Source organism: Bubalus bubalis, chromosome 3 (genome assembly GCF_019923935.1).
Source record: "Bubalus bubalis isolate 160015118507 breed Murrah chromosome 3, NDDB_SH_1, whole genome shotgun sequence".
Lineage (NCBI taxonomy): Eukaryota > Metazoa > Chordata > Mammalia > Artiodactyla > Bovidae > Bubalus > Bubalus bubalis.
Window position 1 is genome coordinate 105319176 of NC_059159.1, and position 13545 is coordinate 105332720.

The 13545-nt window shown below is 40.2% G+C and overlaps 1 long non-coding RNA gene and 1 other non-coding gene across 12 annotated transcripts in view; one reads left to right on the forward strand and one right to left on the reverse strand.

The window, feature by feature from the left end:
• Positions 1-13545, reverse strand: part of LOC123332829 — a 144314-nt gene that overhangs the window by 32891 nt on the left and 97878 nt on the right. The gene's annotated exons all lie outside the window — the stretch shown is intronic.
• On the forward strand, positions 7603-7674 carry TRNAC-GCA. Its single transcript has one exon. It is a non-coding gene; the product is annotated as a tRNA-Cys (tRNA).

Consider the following 13545-nt stretch of genomic DNA (forward strand, 5'->3'; position numbering starts at 1 on the left):
TGGTGTAAGAGAAACTCATTAGTCGGATCATTAGTTTTAGAAGAAATTATTTAAACTGTCTTAACTTTTAAACCTAAGCTCTTTTCAAAGGGCTTAATTCTAAAAATTCACTTATCCTGGGTCCATTTAAGGTGACCCTGGAAATCACTGGGATGGGTTTTTGTTTGGCTTCCCAGCTTAGGCAGATAATCCCAATTAGGATTGCTAGAGACTCAGTTTTCATAGGATTCCAAATTATTTTTACATATTGATATTCTGTAGGTTACTTCTTTTGTATTATAAAAATCTTAAATCTAACCTATTTAAGTTTTGGTATCTGTCCATAGCAAAATATATTGAATTCTACTCCTGAGAATATATCTGACAAAAAAACATGAATTCAAAAGATACATGCAGTCCAGTATTCACAGTAGCATTATTTATAACTCTCAAGGTATGGAGGCAACCTCAGCATCCGTCAGATAGATAAATGGATATAAAAGATGTGGGGGGTGTGTGTGTGTGTGCACGTGTGTGCTTAGTCACTCAGGTGTGTCTGATTCTTTGCAACCCTATGGCCTATAGCCTACCAGGCTCTTCTGTACATGTGATTTCCCGGGAAAGGATATTGGGGTGGGTTGTCAGTTCTTTCTTCAGGGGATCTTCCCAACCCAGGGCTTGAACACACGTTTCCTGTGTCTCCTGCACTGGTAGGCAGATTCTTTATCATGGATCCACCTGAACATATATACAATCGAAGACTACCCAGTCATTTAAAAAAATGACATTCTGCCATTTGCAACAACATGGATGGGCTTGGAGGGTATTATGCTAAGTGAAATAAGTCAGTTAATTCTCTGTCCTCTATTATAGAGAAAGATATAATACTTTATGATATCACTTATATGTTGAATCAAAAAAAAAAAAAAAACACTACAAACTAGTAAATACAACAAAAAAGAAGCAGACTTACAGACAGAACAAACTAGTAGTTACCAGTGGTGAGAGGGAAGCGGGGGGAGTGATAGGGGATTAAGAGGTACAACTATTAAGTATAAAATAAGCTACAAGGATATATTGTACAACACGGGGAATGTAGCCAGTATTTTATAATAACTATAAGGGAGTGGCAGTGGTGGTGGTTTACTCACTAAGTCATGTCTGACTCTTCTGACCCCACGAACTGTAGCCTGCCAGGTTTCTCTGTCCTTGGGATTTCCCAGGTAAGAATATTGGAGCGGGTTGCCATTTCCTTCCCCAGGGTATCTTTCCAACCCAGGGATTGAACCCACATCTCCTAAATTGCAGGTGGATTCTTTACCAACTGAGCCATGAGGGAAGCCCAATTACAATGGAGTGCAACCTTTAAGAATTATGAGTCACTATACTGCACACTTGTAACTAGTATAACATTGCACTTACACTATACTTCAATAAAAAAAAAAAAGCCAAAGAAAAAAGAAAGCAATCAGGCCACATCATTCCCCTGTTAATATTCCTTTCAGTGTATCTTACTGCTTCCATTTCCATTTCCTGAATGTCCTGTGAGGTTGAGAACATAATATTTTTTAGTCATTTACATTGCTTTCAGAGCAATTTAGGACCTGAGCTTGAATGCAGAGTTTGAAGGAGTCTTTGCTTTGAGTATGGGCCACACTCCTTCTTCCCATACTCTTATAGATGCATGGATAAGGATGTCCTAAAGAGATTTAAGGATGAGGGGAACAGAATTAATATGTCTCTCAGGTTCAATTCCAGCTCTCTCCCACAGAGTCTGCTGCCCTCCTTTGCTGGGGCTTGAATCAGGACCCTCCAGAACATGTGGGAGTTAGCCAGCATCTGTGAATGTGATCTTACTTCTAAGATGGTCAAGTACGATGACGTTTCAAGGTTGGGTCATAGATCAATATGATGGGTTTCTTATTAAAAGGGGAAATATGGACACAGGGACAAAGACACAGAGAGAATACCATGTGAAGACTGGAGTTAAGCTGTCACGAGCTAATGAATGGCAAAGATTCCAACAAAACACCAAAAGTGAGGAGAGAAGCATGAAACAATTTTCCCTCACATCCTCAGGAGCCATTAACCCTGCTAATACCTCAGTTTTGACTGTCTAGCTTCCATAACCGTGAGATGACAAATTTCTGTGGTTTAAACCATTTGTGGTCCTTCATTATGGCAGCCCCAGCAAACTAACAGGTACTTTGTCCCAAACTAACATGTACTTTGTTCCTTTATTACTCACAAGACAGACAGATCAATTTTCTTAGTGCCTCCTCTAGTTTATTTTAACCAAGACGTTTTGCCATAGTCATCCTGCCTGGACAGACTCAAGTCCCAACAGGTACCAAGGCCTCTGTCTGGAAGGACAACACACGCAGAGAGCACAGAAGACAGCATCATCTCACCCTTTTAATGAGACACAAGTATTTAGGTTCTATAAACCAAATATCAGAAGAAAGGCAATGCCATGCTTTTACTCTGGTATTGCCATCAATAGTCCCAATTTTCTCCATCATGCCATTTCTTCTTTTATTTAAGCATGCCATTTTAGGGAATTGAATACTTCTAGGAAGAGAGGAGCCAATTTACAGGGAACACTGTATGTGGGAATACTCATTCAATATTTAAAACAGGAAAATATGAAAGCATGATGAAGATCCCCCCCAAAGGCTGTGTGAATGCGCTTCTTCCTACATCTATCTGGGTGTGAGTGCATGGCTGAGCTTCCAGCTGGAGCTCTCAGAATCCCTCTGGGTGAGTGATCCTCGCTTTGTAGCCTGTGCTCACTTTGTCCTCCTTTTGACTTTCAAAGATAACTTATTAATGTTAGTTATCCAGAAAGAAAGCTTTGTTACAGTTTGTTTTAGCATTCCTCAAGCTTTGATTTTTTTTTTACTTATCTATAAATGATGATAACTAAAATGCTGCTCCCTCTTGTTAGCTTTTCTTTAACATTTGGTAATGTCTACATGAAAAGATTCTGGGAAGAGTCATGGATAGTGGGGGTGGGGACTCTTCAGTTTACTGAGAAAAAGCCTCACTCTGTTTTCGCATCCCAGTCCCTAATAATTGATTTCTGAATCTTGGAGGTTTCAAGAAAGAGAGTGGGACAGATGTCAAAACTGGAAGCAGTTCATTCCGGGTGTCCAGGAGCCTTGTCCATTTGTCCTTTCTTTGTTTCATACAGGGGCAGGGCCTCTTGGCACCAGAAGAACCGTGTGTATGTGAAAGAAGTTCCTGTCAAACTGCAAAGGGTCAAGGGGGACAATTCACCAACCTGCAGTGTAGGCTAGAAATTAATAGTGGTACAGGCACTGTGTGTGTCTTTTTAATACCTTAGGTGTAAAGAGCAGTGGCCACAGGACTGGAAAAGGTCAGTTTTCATTCCAATCCCAAAGAAAGGCAATGCCAAAGAATGCTCAAACTACCACACAATTGCACTCATCTCACATGCTAGTAAAGTAATGCTCAAAATTCTCCAGGCCAGGCTTCAGCAATATGTGAACTGCAAACTTCCAGATGTTCAAGCTGGTTTTAGAAAAGGCAGAGGAACCAGAGATCAAATTGCCAACATCTGCTGGATCATCGAAAAAGCAAGAGAGTTCCAGAAAAACATCTATTTCTGCTTTATTGCCTATGCCAAAGCCTTTGACTGTGTGGATCACAATAAACTGTGGAAAATCCTTCAAGAGATGGGAATACCAGACCACCTGACCTGCCTCTTGAGAAACCTATATGCAGGTCAGGAAGCAACAGTTAGAACTGGACATGGAACAACAGACTGGTTCCAAATAGGAAAAGGAGTACGTCAAGGCTGTATATTGTCACCCTGCTTATTTCACTTCTATGCAGAGTACATCATGAGAAAGGCTGGGCTGGAAGAAGCACAAGCTGGAATCAAGATTGCCGGGAGAAATATCAATAACCTCAGATATGCAGATGACACCACCCTTATGGCAGAAAGTGAAGAGGAACTCAAAAGCCTCTTGATGAAAGTGAAAGTGGAGAGTGAAAAAGTTGGCTTAAAGCTCAACATTCAGAAAACAAAGATCATGGCATCCGGTCCCATCACTTTGTGGGAAATAGATGGGGAAACAGTGGAAACAGTGTCAGACTTTATTTTTCTGGGCTCCAAAATCACTACAGATGGTGACTGCAGCCATGAAATTAAAAGACGCTTACTCCTTGGAAGGAAAGTTATGACCAACCTAGATAGCATATTCAAAAGCAGAGACATTACTTTGCCAACAAAGGTTCGTCTAGTCAAGGCTATGGTTTTTCCTGTGGTCATGTATGGATGTGAGAGTTGGACTGCGAAGAAGGCTGAGCACTGAAGAGTTGATGCTTTTGAACTGTGGTGTTGGAGAAGACTCTTGAGAGTCCCTTGGACTGCAAGGAGATCCAACCAGTCCATTCTGAAGGAGATCAGCCCTGGGATTTCTTTGGAAGGAATGATGCTAAAGCTGAAACTGTAGTACTTTGGCCACCTCATGCGAAGAGTTGACTCATTGGAAAAGACTGATGCCGGGAGGGATTGGGGGCAGAAGGAGAAGGGGACGACAGAGGATGAGATGGCTGGATGGCATCACTGACTCGATGGACGTGAGTCTGGGTGAACTCCGGGAGTTGGTGATGGACAGGGAGGCCTGGAGTGCTGCAATTCATGGGGTCGCAAAAAGTTGGACAGGACTGAGCGACTGATCTGATCTGATCTGACTGATATACCAAGCAGTCAATTAATCAACTCAGTAGATAAGATTTTAAGAGAGCCTAAATGGCAACCCACTCCAGTGTTCTTGCCTGAAGAATCCCAGGGACGGGAGAGCCTGGTGGGCTGCCGTCTATGGGGTGGCACAGAGTCGGACACGACTGAAGTGACTTAGCAGCAGTACCAGCAGCACCCTTATCCAGAAGGGCTACTCTTTACAAGCAACTTCCATCAGCAAAATGTAGTTTTTAATTTTAAATTTCCTGATCTCTGCATACACAAATTAAGGATGGCACACCAACCTTCCCTGTCTAGTCTCCTGGTTTTCTGTCACTCTGATCAATCCTTAGTATTATTTAAACATTTCTCACTTTTTATTATAAAAGTGTCAGCCTACAAATTCATGAAAACTTGTCCCTTTTGTGTAATTTATCATTCGAGGCTGAAGGAAAACCTTCAGGGGGAATGTAAAAGCAATCAGGCATCTATTTAAAAAAAAAAAAAAGCTGTGATTATTTTTTGTATGTGGTTTTATATCATTTCACATTTTCAATATGTCTATTTCACATAATTCATTACTTGACATTTTTTATTTTCAATCATTTTTCGTTGCTTATAAATAAACATGCATTAATGTCAAGAGAATTAGCATTGCATAATAAACTTTATAGAAGCTTAAAAACTGGCTTTGGTGAAGCTGCCTCTTTATTTGGCACATGCATATACATTCAATGGGGCCTGTCTAGGGAATTAAACTCAGGCACATTTTTTATCCTTGCTAAATAGCAGCAGTTCTTAAACGGAGACAGTGCATTATGCAGGTAAGAATTATGCATTTTAATGTTATTCTGTTTGGAAGTTAATCTTAAAATAATTTAAATGATAGTTTAAATGATGATTCTTTGTACCTCTCCAGAGAGAACTCTATCCATAGTATGGCTACATGCATCCATATAGATTCAAATATTATTATACGGTTTATTATTTAACATAATAGTTAAAATGCATTATTGGAATAGTACAAAATAAAATAGAGCATTCTTCGCTAATCATCAAAGCATATTGAATTTGAGCTCTTCTACAGAAATCTACTAGGAGACCAGGTTTTTCACTAGCTCTCAGTTGAAGGCCATTGAATCAAGATATTGACTGAGGGAAGTAGGAAAGAAGATACAATTTTTAGAGCTACTTCTCAGAAAGTATAATATATAACACTTAAATACAAATTGCAGAAATAATAGAAGGAAACTACAAACAAAATAAAGCAATTAGTCAAATAAATCTATCTAAACAATTAGTACTGTTTTCTCCTTGCTTTAGGTTATACGACTATTAGATAATTAACATGTTAATAAAATGCATAATGGCAAAAGTTAGGACACCTAGTACTAAATGGAAGTGTAGCATTTAAATGCTTAACTCTCTTTTCAAAGTTCATAAATTTTAGTCACAGCACAGATAAACTTTTAGTATCAGTTCTGTAGAAAACTACGGCATGTCTGCCTGAGGGCACAGGATCTGTGCTGACTGAATGGACTTCTCTTTCCCTGGATGTGTTTGTGATTGCTGATCTCATTAATAGATCCCCAGGAGGAATGCTAGCCTTCCTTTGCCTAAAGCCCTTTGAAGGACCTCATCTGAAACAACTGCCTTGCAAGAAGATATCAGTTCTTCTTAAAACTCACCTCTACCAGCTTTTCTGCTTCCACATTCATAATCTGAGACAAATCTCTATAGATTTCAGAAGGTTGCAATGCCTGACTCAAGAAGAGGGAGCATTTCCACTGAAAGGTTTTGCCTATTGATATCAGCAGAACCTGGAGAACGTGTAGGGAAATGAATTTTAAGACAAGGGAAAAGAAATGCAAAATTTATCAAGATGGGTGCACTTAGCATAGAAGTGTGTTATCTCAATAAGCTAGTATTTAAAAATTTACTTGGTTATCTGAAAGACAAGACTGAATACTTTCTGGGATGTCAGAATTGTTAGAACTGTCTTGGCAGGATGCAGATGAAAGAATTCAAAAACTTAAGAAGGTTAAAATAATAAATTTGATTTATCATGTAAATTTTTGCATACAGCCCACTAGGCTCCTAGGAGGGCTAAGAGGGCACACTTCTATCTAAGGTATCAAGAAATGACTTAAATAAGGGTGGCACCAGCATCCCTAAAAGAATTTGTATGGCTTTTCTCTGTAATCTGGGAATGATGGCAAAAGATACAGCCACTGAAAAAGGTTCCTTAATTTCATTAGTGGATGATGGTGTCCAGAAATGGGAGATGATTAAGTGGCGAGGCTTAAGCGCCTATGATAAGATCGATGCTATTATCGGAATAGGTGTTGGGTCTATAACCCCATTCATGATGGTTTGATTTAGCTGGTAGAAATCTCTGGGAGTGGTTAGGATGTCCCTGTGACTAAAGCTGGTGAACAGGCTTATTGAGATGCACTTAATACATAGAAGTAGGGGAAAAAATAAAACATCCTTGAGTTCTGGTGCATGGAGATCCGACTTAAGACATCAGAGGGAGAAAAGCATAATTCTTCATTCAATTCCCAAGCCAGTACAACGTTCAGTTTCCTGAATGAAGGCTAAGCAGAGGCTCCTTGAAGAAGGACCCTGCAAGACTGTCCCAAGTATGATCTACAGTTCTTCCTCTCAGCATTTCCTCAAAGTGACTATTTATCAGAGTGACTGTGTATTGGGAAAACAACCACCTAGACTTCTCAGAGATTACAGTACACCTCTTAAAAATGAACGCAAACACTAATCTTTGTAGACCTGATATATCACTTAGAGTAGGAAGTTCAGTTGATAAATGAAGTTTAAGTCCATTTATAGTAAGACCAATGGGTTTACAGTTCCTCTCTGTAGTTGTTTCTCCAGTTTTTAGATGCAAGGGGGCTTCCCTGGTAGCTCAGATGGTAAAGTGTCTGCCTGCAATGCAGAAGACCCAGGTTCAATCCCTGGGTTGGGAAGATCCCCTGGAGAAGGAAATAGAAACTCACTCCAGTATTCTTGCCTGGAAAATCCCATGGACAGAGGAGCCTGGTAGGCTACAGTCCATGGGGTCACAAAGAGTTGGACATGACTGAGCAACTCCACTTTCACTTTAGATGCAAGGAAGGGGCAGATTTACTTGGCAATTGGCCCAATACATACATCTGATACTCTAGTTACTCCATCTATGAAATGGGGGCTATTATGGTGGAAAGGGCCAAGTGAAACTACCTGGAATACATTTTCTACCAAGATGATAAATCATAAATACTACTACTTTCCTAGGGAAAATGCAGAGAATTGTTTCACCATTAGAGATTTGAAGGATGAAATGTGCTGATTTCTATTAATTCTCTTTTGTCTCCCAATTTAACTTGTGCAGGAGATAGACTGCTCTTGGAGAATGAAAGTGTATTTTCACAGACTTAATCAGGAGGTCATTCCATATGCATTAATTGTTCCAACTGTGGTCTCTTTATCGGGGCGTGTCCAACACGAACTTGGCAAACTGCTATACAGACACTGACTTGGCATCTTTTTGCTGCAATCAACAAGATCACCAAAAACAGTTTGCTTCCACTTGAAAAGGAGAGTATTATACCATCAGTGACTTTCTTCAGGGGTATGTCAAGTTTTTGATTAAAGAAGGTTGAGGGCCAAAGAACTGATGCTTTCACACTGTGGTGCTGGAGAAGACTCTCGAGAGTCCTTTGGACAGCAAGAAGATCAAACCAGGCAATCCTAGGTGCTGAAGCTCTGACACTTTGGCCACCTAATGCAAAGACCCAACTCATTGGAAAAGACCCTGATGCTGGGAAAGATTGAAGGCAAGAAGAGAAGTGGACAACAGAGGATGAGATGGTTGGATGGCATCACTGACTCAATGGGCATGAGTTCGAGCAAATTCAGGGAGATAGTGAAGGACAGGGAAGCCTGGTGTGCTGCAGCGCATGGGGTTGCAAAGAGCTGGACATGACTTAGCGACTCAACAACATGTCAACTTTCGGATTCTCTTATTGAAGTTAGTCTCTTTTTATTCAAAGTGTCATTACCATCACCTGGAAGATTGTTAGGAATGCAGGTCCCACTCCAAATCTACTGAATCAAAATTTTAACAAGATTTGAATCAAAATTTTAACATGATCTCCAGATGATCTGGAGCACAACAAGAGTTTGGAAAGAACTCATGCTGTCTAAAATGGACTTGATCACGCCACTGCCTCACAGGGCATCGTGTGGTCCACTAGGCTGATGACAGTGCTGAGTGGACATGGAAGTAGAGAGTACTCAAGGTGGGTTTATGAAATATATGCACGTTAGAAGGTAAGAATAAACCTGAGGCAAAGTCGGGGGCCTGCTACCCCAGTGCGATGTTTAGGAGTCCAGTGATCTAGGAAATAATGAGACATTCTATTTAAAGAGAAAGACAAGTTGATGTATCTTGTATCTCCTATTATTAATATAGAGTCACAATGTCTGGTGAAGATGGTTGCATTTTGGAAGGTAGATAGGCAGCATAGGAATGTGTTATTGTACCCATTTATTGAATATTTATTTACTTTACCAGTGGTACCAGTTGTGATGGGAGCCCAAAGCAAGAAGAGATTTTGCAGCAGATCCAGGATGCAGTGCAAGCTGATTTCCCATTTCAACCATACAACTCACTAGATAAAACTGTAACCTAATGATCTGTAATTTATATGGCTTTGATATGATACTTCTGGCAAACCCACTCAGAGAATCACAGAGCCTATATAACTCTAAAATTTGGATAGAAAGACATGCCCTGTTTTGCAACAAAAAATTCTCATCTTGAAAACACAGTGCCTGTTTGTTACTGGGCCATACTGGAAACTAAACAACTGACCACAGAAGACCAACTAACCATACTACTTGAGTTATGGCTCATGAATAAGGTGTTGTGTGTGCCATCAAGATATATAAAATTCAGTCATGCATGACAGCACTCCATCACCAGATAGAAGGGCGATATATGAGACTAGACTCAGGTGGGTCATTAAGGACTGAGTAAATTCATGTGCAGCTGACTGTTATGGTAACTACGATTGAACACAGGCACTTCTCCCTCAAACCCATGGAAAGTTCATGCCACTAATTATAAGAGGGAGTTAATTTAGAACTACTGTAAAGGCCTAAAAATTCCAAAAGGAATGCTATCACAACTCCAAATTGGACAGCTGCAGCTTTATAAGGATGCTCTGAAATGATTCTGAAAGACATTTGGGAAGGGAATACTCCCAGCAGAACTTTCAGTGACACATCCAGTTGTTACCTTTACCTGGAAAGATACATAGGCAGAGATAAGGTTTATGTCAATCTGTGGGCAACAGTCAATGGTTCAGCCAGATGGTGAAAGGATGTAAGTTTGAGGCGCGACTGATAAGGAAGACAGAGGAAAACGTCCATGGCTGGAACTTTCTCAAGTAGGGAAAACCATTAGGCCATTCAGGTATGATCTAAATCAAATCCCTTATGAATATATAGTGGAAGTGACAAATAGATTCAAGGGATTAGATTTGATAGACAGAGCACCTGAAGAGCTATGGACGGAGGCTCATGACATTGTACAGGAGGCAATGATCAAAACCATCTCCAAGAAGAGGAAGTGCAACAAGGCAAAATGGTTGTCTGAGGAGGCCTTACAAATAGCTAAGAAAGAAGAGAAGCAAAAGGCCAAGGAGAAAAGGAAAGATATACCCATTTGAATGCAGAGTTACAAAGAATGGCAAGGAAAGACAAAAACAACATAAACAACAACAAAACTCTCCTTAAATGAATAATGCAAAGAAATAGAGGGAGATAATAGAATAAGAAAAACTAGAGATCTCATCAAGAAAATTAGAGATCCCAAGGAAACATTTCACAACGAAGGACACAACAAAGAACAGAAATGGTATGGACCTAATAGAAGCAGAAGATACTAAGAAGAGGTGCCAAGAATACACAGAACTGAAAAAAAAAAAAAAAAAAAAAGCTCTTAATGTCCAGATAACCACAATGGTGTGATCACTCAACTAGAACCAGACATCCTCGAATGTGAAGTCAAGTGGGTCTTAGGAAGCATCACTATGAACAAAGATAGTGGAGGTGATGGAATTCCAGTTGAGCTATTTCAAATCCTAAAAGATGATGCTGTGAAAGTGCTGCACTTAATATGACAGCAAATTCGGAAAATTCAGCAGTGGTCACAGGACTGGAAAAGGTCAGTTTTCATTCCAATCCCAAAGAAAGGCAATGCCAAAGAATGTTTAAATGACCACACAATGTTAGCAAGGTAATGCGCAAAATCCTTCAAGCTAGGATTCAAAAGTACATGAAATTCCAGATGTTTAAGCTGGATTTAGAAAAGGCAAAGGAACCAATGATCAAATTGCCAATATATGCTGGATCACAGAAAACTCATGGGAATTACAGAAAAACATCTACTTCTGCTTTATTGACTATGCCAAAGCTTTTGACTGTGTGGATCACAACAAACTATGAAAAATTCTTCAAGAGATGGGAACATCAGACCACCATACCTGTCTCCTGAGAAACCTATATGCAGGCCAAGAAGCAACAGTTAGAACCGGACATGGAACAACGGACTGGTTCCAAATAGGAAAAGGAGTACGTCAAGGCTGTATATTGTCACCCTGCTTATTTAACTTATGTACAGAGTGCATCATATGAAACCCAGACTGGATGAATCACAAGGTGGAATCAAGATTGCTGGGAGAAATATCAATAACCTCAGATATGCAGATGACACCATCCTAAGGGCTAAAAGTGAAGAGAACCTGATGAAGGTAAAAGAGGAGAGTGAAAAAGTTGGCTTAAAACTCAAAAGTCAAAAAACAAAGATCATCGCATCTGGTCCCATCACTTCATGGCAAATAGATAGGGAAAAAATGGAAACAGTGACAGACTTTATTTTCTTGGGCTCCAAAATCACTGATGATAGTGACTGTAGCCATGGAAGTAAAAGATGCTTACTCCTTGGAAGAAAAGTAATGACAAACCTAGGCAGCATATTAAAAACCACTGATATTTCTTTGCTGACAAACATCCATCTAGTCATAGCTATGATTTTTCCAGTTGGACCACAAAGAAAGCTGAGCGCTGAAGAACTGATGATTTTGAACTGTGGTATTGGAGAAGACTCTTGAGAGTCCCTTGGACTGGAAGGAGATCAAATCTGTCCATCCTAAAGAAATCAGTCCTGAATATTCATTGGAAGGACTGATGCTGAAGCTGAAGCTTTAATACTTTGGTCACCTGATGAGAAGAACTGACTCACTGGAAAAGATCCTAATGCTGGGAAAGATTGAAGGCAGGAGAAGGGGATGACAGAGGATGAGGTGGTTGGATTGCATCACCGACTATCTGATGGACATGAGTTTGAGCAAGCTCTGGGAGTTGGTGATGGACATGGAAGCCTGGTGTGCTCCAGTCCATGGGGTCACAGAGTCTGATATGGCTGAGCAACTGAACTGAACTGATGGTTTTCTAATAGTCCTGTATGGATATGAGAACTGGACCATAAAGAAGGCTGAGCGCCGAAGAATTCAGGCTTATGAATTGTGGTGTTGGAGAAGACTCTGGAGAATCTGTTGGACAGCAAGGAGATCAAACCAGTCAATCCTAAAGGAAATCAACCCTGAATATTCATTGGAACAACTGATGTTGAAGCTCCAATAGTGTGGCCACCTGATGTAAGGAACAAACTCATTGGAAAAGACCCTGATGCTGGGGAAGATTGAAAGCAGGAGAAGAGGGCAACAGAGGATGAGATAGTTGGATGGCATCATCGACTCAATGGACATGAGTTTGGGCAAACTCTGGGAGATAGTGAAGGACAGGAAAACCTGGCATGCTGCAGTCCATTGAGTCACGAAGAGTTGGACATTACCGAGTGCCTGAATAACAACAGAAACAATCTGAGAATGGGTGCTAGGTATGAGAATATTTTTATCCAGGTGAATTTCACACAAAGGTTTCCCTGAAAAGGAGTTTCTTATTAATCAAGTGGACAAGAAGATCTGTGGGATAGATATCTGTCAGCCTCTTTCTCTAGTCATGGGTTTATGAACAAAGCAGACTTTGCAGGAAGGGTATGTTAAAAGTATATATGGATTTAACAATACAGATAACAATCACTGTTGAGTGCCCAACACACCGAGACTAGAGACAATACTGAATGCTGAAAATGGCATCATTTCCCGGGAACACTGTCCAACCCTTTGGTGGCAAGTAATCACATTGGGACATTCCACCATGAAGTATGAAATTTTTACTCACTGGAATTGATACTCAATTCCATTTGCTCATCCTCCCTGTAATCTGCAGTGATTCTACCCACAATATCTTTTGCGGATACACTGAGTATCTTCTTCACCTTCAAGGCATCATACTCAACATTGCTTTTAACAAAGAAACTCATTTTACAACAAAAGAATAGATGCACAACCACAATATTCATTGATTTTATCTCTCTTATAACCCCCAAGAGACTTCCCTGATAGAATAGTGGAACAGCCTACTCAAGACCCAGTTACGGTGCTAGCAACTATAGATCTGGAAAAAACCAACATGGTTGCATATATTTTTGGGGCTATTTTTCCCTATAGCTGGAACATACAATTCGGGGAATGAAGGGGTAAAATGGACTTCTTTCTCTACTATCCCTTAATAGTCTATTCCAAAGTTTTTGCTTCTTGCTTTTGTGACTTTGGAGTCTTTAAAGATACTAATTCTCAAGAGAGGAGTGTTTCCACTGGGAACACAGTAGTGAATGCAGTTAACTGGAAGTTGAGGTTATTAGCTGGCACTCTGGAGTTTCTTTTGCT